Raw genomic sequence first — 11,417 nt, 5'->3', positions numbered from 1 at the left:
AGGGGCCTGGTATGGTATTGACACCCTTCCCCCTGCACTGCTCCTGGCCACAGCGTTGCCTTTTGATCTAGGTGGGAGCAGAGAGGTAGCAGTATGGAAGTCAGTGCTACCACCAACAGTACAGGAGGAGGGATGGAATGATATGGCATTAGCATCCTTCAGCCAGTGCTGTTCCTGGCTGAGCTGGGTGTTCTGTCAGCAACTGCTACTCTCCAGCTGCCCTGCTTGGGAGTCAGTGCAACTGCCAGCAGCAGTGTAGAAGGAAGGGTGACATTACTGCCACCCTTCCTTCTGTGCTGCAGCTGCAAGTGACAGTGCTTTCCACGCTGAGCAGCTGCCACTCTCCAGCTACTCAGCTCTGCAGGCAAGGGAAAATTGTTCATATTTCCAAAATCAACCCAGATGCAGATCAGAGGACTAAAGAGGTCATAGATGGAAAACATGAATGTATGGTGAGGCTACTTTGTGAAAGTCCTGCATTAACTAGCCTTGCCACCCCCTTTTGGGTCAAGTTCCCCCGCATGAGAAATACAAAAACTCCTAGCATAGCAACATGGCATGGCCCATAGTTCTTGGTGGATCATCTTGAGGGAATGTCTTGACCTCAGATATTATGGGGAGTGGGAAGGGAAGCAGATTGGTAGTACAGAAACTAGCCAGAGCAAATACAGAATGTAGAGGTTTATAAGCTTCCATGGATTCAACAGAGATTTTCAAAGATGCCCGTATTCCAGCGCAATGCTCTGTAAGATCCGCCTTTTGTCCTTGCGTGGTGGGATCTTCAGCAAATAGCCAAGTGATTTGTTTTAGTTAAGGCTCTCCGTTAATCATCTCCAGTAAACTTCCTTCAGAAACATCTCTCATTCCCAGACACACAAACCCTTCATAAGGATGAAAATTAATATTGTACGTTGATGTTTCACAAACTGGATGTTTTTGCAACGTTGTCAGATGGACCTTTTTCTGTGCCTCAGATACCCATAAGAGTCTCATTATCATAGTATGGTAGCCTTGTGCTCTTTGGTGTTCAGGGTTTAATTATTGCATTTAATGTTTCTTAATTTCATGTGATCTTACAACAGTATGAGAATGCTGTAGTTAGTCAAAAACACTTGTGAGTCCAGGAATTGTAGCTGTAATTGAAAAATTACAAACATAAACTGGAAATACTAAATGTTGCCGCATAAATGAATAGTGATAGAAATGTAGCCGTGTTAGTCTGGGGTAGTTGAAGCAAAATGCAGGACAATGTAGCACTTTAAAGACTAACAAGATGGTTTATTAGATGATGAGCTTTCGTGGGCCAGACCCACTATTTGATCTGAGGAAGTGGGTCTGGCCCACGAAAGCTCATCATCTAATAAACCATCTTGTTAGTCTTTAAAGTGCTACATTGTCCTGCATTTTGCCGCATAAATCTTATTGCTGCCTGCCCCCTGATTTCCGTTTAACCTTTCTCTAGGATGCTACCTAAAGGAACCAGCTTTGCAGCTGAATAAGTGAATTATACTGAGATTTTGTTCAACCAGCAGTTAGTGTTCAGGTAGAGTTCACAGTGGCATTCAGGTAGGCAGCCAGCCTATTGTGGAGTGGTAGATGGTCTTGTGTGATATGTGGCATGGTTTTTGGTCTGGTCTGTGAAGGTGGGAATATCATTTTGTTTGGTTTCTGTTTGTCCTCTATTAGGAGGAAAAGCTGAGCCAGATTCTCTGTTTACTTCAATAATCATGCAGCATTTGGCCCATTATGTTCGAGTTAATTTCATTTTAAAGGGCATCATGACTCACTCTGGTAGTCTCTCATGTGGCTTGATACCACATTAGTGACAGACCTTGTTGGAATCTCACCACCTCCATAAAATAGCTGGAGAATTCTCCATTGTTCGAATAATACACTGCTTCCCTTTCCTTAATTCTGTTGTGCACGAGTCCCCTTTGTGCATGCCACAATGAAGAAATATGATCAGACTCAGTTAAATACCTCGGTCAGGTTGGTATAATTTCTTTTTCTTTTTTTCCATCCAACTGACACCATCTCTCCAGATTGGTGCCTTGAGGCTTGGGCACACTCAGGCACTATATAGATGAGAGAAGTGTGAATTTTAGCATTAGCAATGTGGTTTTCCAACTTTTCTGGTGACCCAATTGAAGACAATTGTTGATACCTGAGACCCAGCAGAGCTGTGGAATCAGGGCTATTGAAATGGACAAGAGGAGTGCTGACCAGCACGTGGTGACTAAGGGTATGTCTACACTACCGCGTTATTTCGAAAGATCTAATTTCAAAATAGTTAATTCAAAATAGCTTATTTCAAAATAACGTGTCTAAACACAAAATGCATTTTGAAATAGCGTTTTTCTATTTTGAAATAGCGTGTCCACACTGAGTGGACGCTGAATCTTATTTAAGGCTGGTTGAACCAGTTCTGGGAGAGCATCAGGTCAGAAGTTGCCTTGTGGCCAGGGCGGCCACCAGGGCACCCAGGGAAGGGCTGGAGGCCCCCTATTTCAAAATAAGCGTCTACACAGCGCTTATTTCGAAATAGTAATTTCGAAATTGGCACTATTCCTCGTGAAATGAGGCTTACTAATTTCGAAGTAAGTCCTGTGCTATTTCAAATTAATGGCTGTGTAGATGCTAGGATAGTTATTTCATAATAACTTTGCTGTGTAGACATACCCTTAGGGATTAAACTCAGGTATCCAGAAGAACCAATGGGCTTGTGGTGGAAATTTGAATTATATAAGATTCCTTGCCTCCTTCCTTTATGTGGGAGAGTTAAACCAGGAGTGGATACAGAATGATTTAAACCCAGGCAGGACTATCATGCCTCCAAGGAATCTGAGGTATGGAAGAGGACTGAACCAAGAAAAGATGGGGAGTAAGGTAAGGGAAAGAGTGAATCTAGTCGTGATCAGGATATTTTCTTTATTTTGTGGCTTGGTTTGAATTGCTGTGTGTGAATCTGTGCCTCTCCTCCCCATTTACCACCTAAGCATTGTTCCCAGAGACTTTCTCATGTCAGGGGCTGTTTCCCACTCTGGGACTCCAAGTGTAGAAGGTGGTGGTGGGGGCCCCGGCAGAGACTTTAAATATACCTTGCCACCATAGGCACTGGTTACAAAAGCGTCCTCCAGAATCACAATACACGGGTTGGGGCGGAGGGTTGCTGATCTTTATCCCTAAAACCAGGGGGGTGAACATTTGAACTCACCCCCAGGGGTATCTGTATATTGGGTTGTAGATATAGATCTTGTTATGGTAACTGAGTAGGTCACTGGGGTCAGCCCAGCTAGTCTGGGCTTGTTCTAGTGAGTTCTGTGCTATGCAATAAAATGGACACTTGCACCTACTCCAGCTCTCTGCCTTTCCACTGATTTCTTCCTATGCTGTGAAACTCCCCGCGACATAACAAGTGGCGACGAGGGTGGGATATCTGTGCTGCCTCCAGCAACAAAAGAAGTTGAAGTCAATGTAAGAAAACAAACTCTTTTTGGCTGTTCTGGAAGGTGGGGGTAAGAACTGACTGCTACACTGTGCAAACTGAAACTAAGATCAAGGAGCCCAGAGACTGGAAAAATAAAAAAAAAAGGGGGAAGTGCAGCAGCCATGGCTACACTTACAGGGCCACTGGGACCTTTTGAGGAAACTGTAGAGCAATGGCACGTATATACTGAGCGTTTTGAACTTTTTGTTATTGCAAATGACATTAAAGAAGAGAAGAAGGTGCCAATATTTTTAAGTGTTGTAGGGGCTAAGACCTATTCTTTGCTATGCAGTTTGCTGCTCCCTGTTAAGCCAGAGACCAAATCTTACAGTGACGTTGTGGAAATCCTGGGGTCACATTATGCTCCAAAACCACTGGTAATTGCAGAAAGGTACAGGTTCCATAGCAGAAACCAAAAAGGAAGTGAAACAATTGTACAATTTGTAGCCAATTTGAAAAAGCTTGCTGAACACTGTGAATTTAAGGAGATGTTAAATGATGCCATACGTGACAGGTTAGTGTGTGGCCTGCACAGTGAAGCTAGACGGAGGCGTTTGTTAACAGAAGCTCAGCTCACCCTACAGAAGGCCATTGATATTGCGGTCTCCATGGAACTGGCCACACAGGAGGCACAATACCTTAGTGCACCCCCAGGGGGGCATAAAATATCCCAAGTACCTACTCACAAAACAGTGGGGAGCCAGGAATGTTACTGCTGTGGTAAGACAGGTCACCATGCATCAGAATGCTGGTGTAAGAACCTAGTGTGTCGACAGTGTGGAAAAAAGGACACACTGAGCATGCCTGCAAACAAAAGAAAAAGAGGCCTGTGGCCTGGCGGAACAAAAAGGAAAATCTGCATACCATTGAGCAGATGCCTGATGATCAAAGTGACACCTTGTCTGAAGAAGAAGCACCATGCTGTGTTTTGCCTTTGAAAGGGGGCTCCCATGAATACTGGGTAACCCCATGTGACAGCGCATTGGGGGTCCCCCGTCTCCTGCACCCCAAAATGGCACAAACAGACTGCACCAGCCGGTGGAATAGAGGAAGTTTATTGCCTCTCCAGGATACAGTACAGCACAGATGTAATCTGGTCACAGAGCTGGGCTAGGATGCCTCAGGCCCCCTTGAGATGGGGGAGACCGGGCCCCTAAACTCCAGCCCCTTTCCCTAGGCTGTCTCCTCCATGCTCCCAGCCAGCCAGCCAGCCACTAACTAACTCTCTTCCAGCCCTGCCCCCCAGCCAGGGCAGCATTCCACCTTCCTTTGTTCCTCTCCATGGGGGGTGTCTGGCCATACTGGTTTGCATAGTGACTCATCCTGTTTTGCTGGGTCGTGGTACCCACGGCAGCCAGTGGGGGTTACCCCAGAGCCAGCAGCATAGAAACCAGCCAGGTACCCCCACTACGTCACACCCCACTGTTGGATGGCAAACCGGTACGCATGGAAGTGGACACTGGTGCAGCAGTTTCATTGGTCTCAGACTCGGTGTATAAGGAAAAGTTGAAGCATCTTCCACTTAAGGCAACAAAGATCATTCTGAAGACATATACAGGAGAAGCAGTACCCCTATTGGGCACTACTGATGTTAAGGTGGAACTAAATGGACGGACTGCAGAATTACCACTGTTTGTGGTGAAAGGCCATTACCCAGCCTTAATAGGGAGATCATGGCTTAGGAAGATCCCACTGGACTGGGCAGAAGTGCACCGGATGACTAAAGAAGAAACAGGTCTGACTGATATATTAGAGACATGTTGCTGTTTTTGGAGAGGATCTGGGAAGTATGAGGGGAATCACTGTGAAACTGAACATTAAACCTGGTAGCCAACCAAAATATCTGAAGGCCAGAACTGTGCCATATGCTATCAGACCAAAAGTTGAAGCAGACCTGGAGCGCCTAGTCAAAAATGGAGTCCTAATACCAGTTGCCCATGGACTATGGGCAACTCCAATAGTTCCAATATTGAAGAAAGATGGTTCTATTCGGATTTGTGGGGATTTTAAGGTCACTGTTAACCCTGTTGTATGTGCAGAACAATACCCCCTTCCTCGCATTGATGACATCTTTGCAGGCCTGGCTGGGGGACAAAGGTTCAGCAAGATTGATCTGAGTCAAGCATATTTACAGATGCAAGTTGATGAGGAATCCCAAGAGCTGTTGACTATTGTGACTCATAAAGGGCTTTATCGTTACTGTCGCTTACCCTTCAGAATAACTTCTGCCCCAGCCTTGTTCCAGAAAGCTATGGACCAGATCTTGTGTGGCTTGCCAGGAGTTCAGTGTGAAGGGTATGCATGGAGAGGCATGCTGTGGCTCACCACCCTAGCAACAGCCTGGGGGAGGCCAAGGGGAGGGGGGTGAGCTCGGCATGTGGACTGGAGAGGTGCGGGCATGTGACAAACAAAGCCATATATGGAAAGGTTGAATCTGATTGGTTTAGAAGTTTGTGTTATGTAACCTGTAACCATGTGCTATAAAACAGCAAGGGGAGGGGCTCCTTGCTCGAGGGGCTCTGGCTGATTTTAGTACCAGGGGCTCTCCCTTTGTGCACATTGAATAAAGTATTGAATTGAATTGAATTGAAGACCCTTGATTCTGCCCAGCACCTGAGTCTCTGGGAACCGCAAAATCCCAACAGTTTCTTGGTGCAGCGAGCAGGGTGAGAAATATCCTTCAGGATCAAGACCTACAATCAAGTTAGAGGGTGATTTTTGTTCATTTTTCATTTGGTTGTGTGTCCCTGACCTGACTGGTGACTCTCACACCTTTTGTAGTAAGTGAAACTGGGTGTTGGAGAATTTAAGGGGTTTGTTGCAGTTTTGTAACATTTTGGTTGCAGTCTTAAGACACTGTACTTCGTGTGGGGGCGGGTTAAGCTGTAAGTTCCTCTAAGTGTTGTTGAAGTGGGAAATCAAAGAGGCCATAAAGACCAACAGTTAATGTAGGGGCAGGTATAGCCATAAGTGCCTCTAGTTAATGTGTTGGCTGGCCCAGATCTCCTAATTGGAAATTGTTATTAGTTTGTAAACAGAATTGTATTTAAAGATTTTGAGATTGGAGGATATTTAGGTTTAAAAAAAGGGGGAAAGATGAAGGGATTTAGTGATCCACAATATGAAGAGTGTTTAATTAGTGCTTTTATAACTATTGTAGCAGTAAGTTTATTAGTTTTCTTGTTGAGATATCTTGGCTGTATGACTGAAAGAAAGAAGGATGACCAACCCCCATTACAAGTGGGCAACACTGATTTTGTGCATAAACCACAATATTTATCAAAGGACAAATTGGCTGGCATGTGTTTAATTGTTGATTATGAACAACTGGTTAGAAAGTGTGATATGCTAAAAGGAAGGGTAGGAGAGTTAGAAGCAGAGGTAGAAAAACTGTAAACAGAAGCAAAAAACTATAAAGAAACAGCCATGAAGGAAAAGAGATCTTGTCCCTCAGCACCTTTGGACCCTACATGTGGTATGTGGGGATATCAGTCTGGTTTTATGGCTCCAGTGAGAGTGCACACTGTCCTTAATCCTAATCAAGGGGAAGGGGACCCTGCTACTGTTAGTCGCCTAGAGCACACTTCTATGAGTCCATCTGACTTGTGGAGCATGTTAAAAGAATTGCCATCTTTGCAGCTTAATAACCCAAACCTACCCTTCTGGGAAAAGGTGCAGGAGTGGATGGTCGTGGGAGGCCTGCATGCTTTTGATGTTTTCACCATGGTAAAAGCAAAATGTCCTGTGCACCCTGACAGTCAATTTTGGTTTGCATTTACTGTTAAAGGGAAGCAATATACTTTTACTCGCCTAAGCCAGGGTTTTCATAACTCACCTACTTTGTTTCATAGAGCATTAGCTGATGTGCTGGCAAAGCTGCCAGACATGGCTTCTTGTGTTGTACAGTATGTTGATGATCTTCTTATCTCCTCACCAGATCGCCAAACGCACATGAAAGATTTGGAAGTGATCCTGCAGCACTTGGCAGACAGTGGGGTAAAATGTAATGCTAGAAAGGCTCAGATTGCAAAGGGGGAAGTATCATATCTGGGGTACCTAATATCCAAAGGGTACAAGCGTTTAACTGTTGACCGCACTGAGGCTATTAATGCATGCCCACGACCAACTATGGTCAGGGGAGTTAGGAAAGTGTTGGGGCTATTCAATTTCTGCCGAACTCAAATTCCCAATTATTCAAGGATTGTCCAGCCTCTTAATAATCTCCTGAAGGGTGCTGGTGGACCACATGAGGCAATTGAATGGACACTTGACTGTGAACAGGCATTTACCACATTGAAAAAAAGGCTAAGTACTGCCCCAGGGTTGGGACTTCCTAATCCATTAATGCCTTTTACATTGTACACGCATGTCAGTGAGGGACATATGGCAGCAGTATTAACGCAAAAACATGGGGATAAACAGCGCCCAGTAGCATACTACTCTTCTAAACTAGATGCTGTCGCTCAAGCAATGCCACCATGCCTTCAGGCAGTGGAAGGAGCTTCTATGGCCCTAAATCAGGCCACACCACTTATTGGTTCACAGGATGTAAATATTGTTGTACCTCACGCTGTCCTTGCTATTTTATCAGGGAAGAAATCCTCAGCAGTCCATATGGCAAGATGGACTCGATGGGAAACAAGCTTGCTAATGCCTTCGGTACATCTGCAAAGAGCATCATCGTTAAACCCTGCTACCCTCATGCCTACCCCAGATGAGGGACACCCACATCATTGTTGCCTTGAGGAAGAGCCCATGGACGTTCCATTGGTAAAAGAAACTGAAATACCTGGTGCCCCTTGCCTATATGTGGATGGTTCTTCCTTCTATGTGGATGGCAAGCGACACACAGGATGGGCCGTTTGTACTCAAGATGGACAGCTGGTGGCACACGGCAGTTTGCCTGGGGCATCTGCACAAGTAGCAGAACTGCAGGCATTAGTTGCAGCATGTGAAGCTGCGAAAGGTCATGCTGTAAACATATATACTGATTCTAGATATGCGTTTGGGGTTGTACATGATTATATTAACTTGTGGGTAAATCGGGGATTCCTGACGAGTACAGGATCCCCAATACAAAATGGGGGAATAGTGGAGAAACTTCATGAAGCCATGCAGAAACCTACTGAATTAGCAGTGATATAAGTGAGGGCCCACACAAAAGGGACAGACCCTCATAGTAAGGGGAACTGAAGGGCAGACGAACTAGCTAAACGAGCAGCAGTGGAAGGTAAAGAGATGCAATTGATTGCTGCAACACAGCCTCTCATAAAAACCCCAAACTTTTTTGAATTACAGGACATCCAACACTCTGCACCAAGGGCAGAAAAGTGGTTATGGATGGATAATGGGGGGGAAACCTGTGTGATGATAACACTTGGAGAGGCCCAGGAAACACATTAGTGTTACCAAATGTGCTGATGGGAACTATGATACAAATATATCACATGTTGGGACATGATGGAGCACGGAGGGTGATCCACCGGATATCGGACACCTGGTGGCATCCTCAGCTTAATGCAAATGTGCATGATTATGTGAGGAGGTGTGTAACATGTGCTCAATGTAATTCTGCTCCCACAGTGAAAATGAAAATGCAACATCAGCCAAGACCAACACAGCCCTTCACACAGTTACAAATAGATTTCATTGGACCTCTGCCAAGGTGCAGAGGGAAAGAATATGTTCTGGTGATCATGGATCACTTTACTAAGTGGGTAGAAGCTTTCCCAGTGGCCAAGGCCACTGCGTCTGATGTAGCTAAAATATTGATGACCGAAATAATTCCCCAATGGGGATTTCCATGCTTCATTGATAGTGACCAAGGTACCCACTTTACAGGGAAGGTGATGAAAACAGTATGCATGTCACTGGGGATCAAACAGAAATTCCACTGTCCCTACCATCCCCAGAGTTCGGGATTAGTAGAAAGAGCTAACCGAACCATTAAAAACAAACTAACCAAACAGATGTTTTCTGCTACAGGGAAAGACTGGGTCACGAATTTACCAGTGGTTCTCATGTCTATGAGATCCAGTCCTACTAATCCACATTCCTTATCTCCTTTTGAAATGCTGACAGGGCGGGCGATGAGGACGCCAGGAAATCTGTGCATTGGAGCGGGGGAATTGTATGTCATGGGTGACCAGCTTGCTGAATATTGCAAATTGTTATCTCAGTGTGTCTCACAGGACCCCCAAACTGAACCAGACCCAAAGGCTAGCGAAGAAGACACATGTGAGGTGCAGCCCGGTGATCAGGTACTGGTGAAAGCCTATAGAAAACGAACCTTTGAACCAGCCTGGACTGGACCTCACATGGTTCTCCTGGTAACTCCTTCAGCGGCCCGGGTCACTGGAATTCCAGTTTGGGTGCACCTGTCACAAGTAAAAGTATACAAGGGTGACACTCAACATAGGGCACAATAATCTCTGTTTACCCTATGGACTCCTTGAGGGCCATTCTCAGTATTGTTAAGTGTTTTATTGATGTAGTCACCTGGGGAGGAGCCACTGGATCAGTTGTAAATGCCATTACTCAAGCTATCAAATCTCATAATAGGGACTGGGTTGAAAATTTGTTAGTAGCAGGGATGACAGTTTATTGTGGTGAGAATAGGGCTCATGTCTAATTAATTAGATATCACCTTAACTCAGCAACATATTTGGTTAGGTCCTCACTGTTGTACTCAGCCATCTATTAAAAACTACTAAAATGTCTGAGCAAGCATTGGTCTGGAATGGTGTTATCATACTGGCATGGTGTTAACATGAAAGTTGCAGCCCTGATAGGAGACTTGCTCATGTCACAGGTGCCCTGTTGGGTGAGAGCCGCAGTTCTCAAAGACTGAATGTCTTCACCTTGGATGATGGCAGGGGAGTGGTCTCTATTGATAATGGGCATTTTGGAATGATTATTCCGTCTTTGGAGAGGTGTTAATTCCTGTGGGTTGGTCTCCTGGATTGGAGGCTCAGCCCTTCCACCCACTCCCATTCTCATGTCATAGACACCTGTGTAGCTGAGTATGTAATAATGGCTGGAGATAACTATATAGCTTTCCCATGGGACCAATCTCCCATCCTGGGAGGATGGGTTTTGTATACAAGAAACATGGAGTCAGGACAAGCCCTATCTCAAATGTTGGGACCTGACTTAATGGTACATGTAATGTTTAATTTAATGGATGACATAACAGTGAAGAAAGACTCCACTACCTGGTGTGGATTTGGGTATTTAGCTTTGGAAAGTAAGCCTGGCTTGAACATCTCGTACTTCCTATTGTGGAAGATATTATGAAAGAAGTGGTAAGGCAATTACAGTGATTCCGTGGATAGAAGAGTTTGCTATTATGGGAACAGAGATTCCCTGGGGATGGATTTCAGTTGTGTTTTCGCAATGGATATGGGGACTTACTATTACTTTTAGTGTAGATACCATTATGTATTAAAGGTTGAATGTATTGTTTAATTCTGTTACCAAAACTGCAATTAATTAAGTGTTGATAAGGTCAATTATAGCTCCTAATAAATACAAGGAAGTGGTGTTAGTGGGGTTTAAGAATTGTTCTTAGCCCCAAAACCAAATGGGGGAGCTGAAGGGTATGCATGGAGAGGCATGCTGTGGCTCACCACCCTAGCAACAGCCTGGGGGAGGCCAAGGGGAGGGGGGTGAGCTCGGCATGTGGACTGGAGAGGTGCGGGCATGTGACAAACAAAGCCATATATGGAAAGGTTGAATCTGATTGGTTTAGAAGTTTGTGTTATATAACCTGTAACCATGTGCTATAAAACAGCAAGGGGAGGGGCTCCTTGCTCGAGGGGCTCTGGCTGATTTTAGTACCAGGGGCTCTCCCTTTGTGCACATTGAATAAAGTATTGAATTGAATTGAATTGAATTGAAGACCCTTGATTCTGCCCAGCACCTGAGTCTC

At 44.9% G+C, this 11,417-nt stretch overlaps 1 long non-coding RNA gene across 3 annotated transcripts; it reads left to right on the top strand.

The window, feature by feature from the left end:
* Positions 1-1,400: 1,400 nt before the first annotated feature.
* LOC142827964 (uncharacterized) lies at positions 1,401-10,382 on the top strand. 3 transcript variants are annotated; one of them, XR_016349236.1, is made up of 4 exons: positions 1,401-1,566; positions 2,816-3,474; positions 7,425-7,483; positions 8,079-10,382. It is a non-coding gene; the product is annotated as an uncharacterized LOC142827964 (long non-coding RNA). The 3 variants fall into 3 exon arrangements; XR_016349237.1 differs by having other exon boundaries at positions 1,401-2,886; positions 3,359-3,474; XR_016349235.1 differs by having other exon boundaries at positions 1,401-3,474.
* Positions 10,383-11,417: the final 1,035 nt, after the last annotated feature.

Source organism: Pelodiscus sinensis, chromosome 3 (genome assembly GCF_052426305.1).
Source record: "Pelodiscus sinensis isolate ZL-2025 chromosome 3, ASM5242630v1, whole genome shotgun sequence".
In the NCBI taxonomy this organism is placed as follows: domain Eukaryota; kingdom Metazoa; phylum Chordata; order Testudines; family Trionychidae; genus Pelodiscus; species Pelodiscus sinensis.
This window is presented reverse-complemented; position numbering and strand designations above follow the sequence as displayed.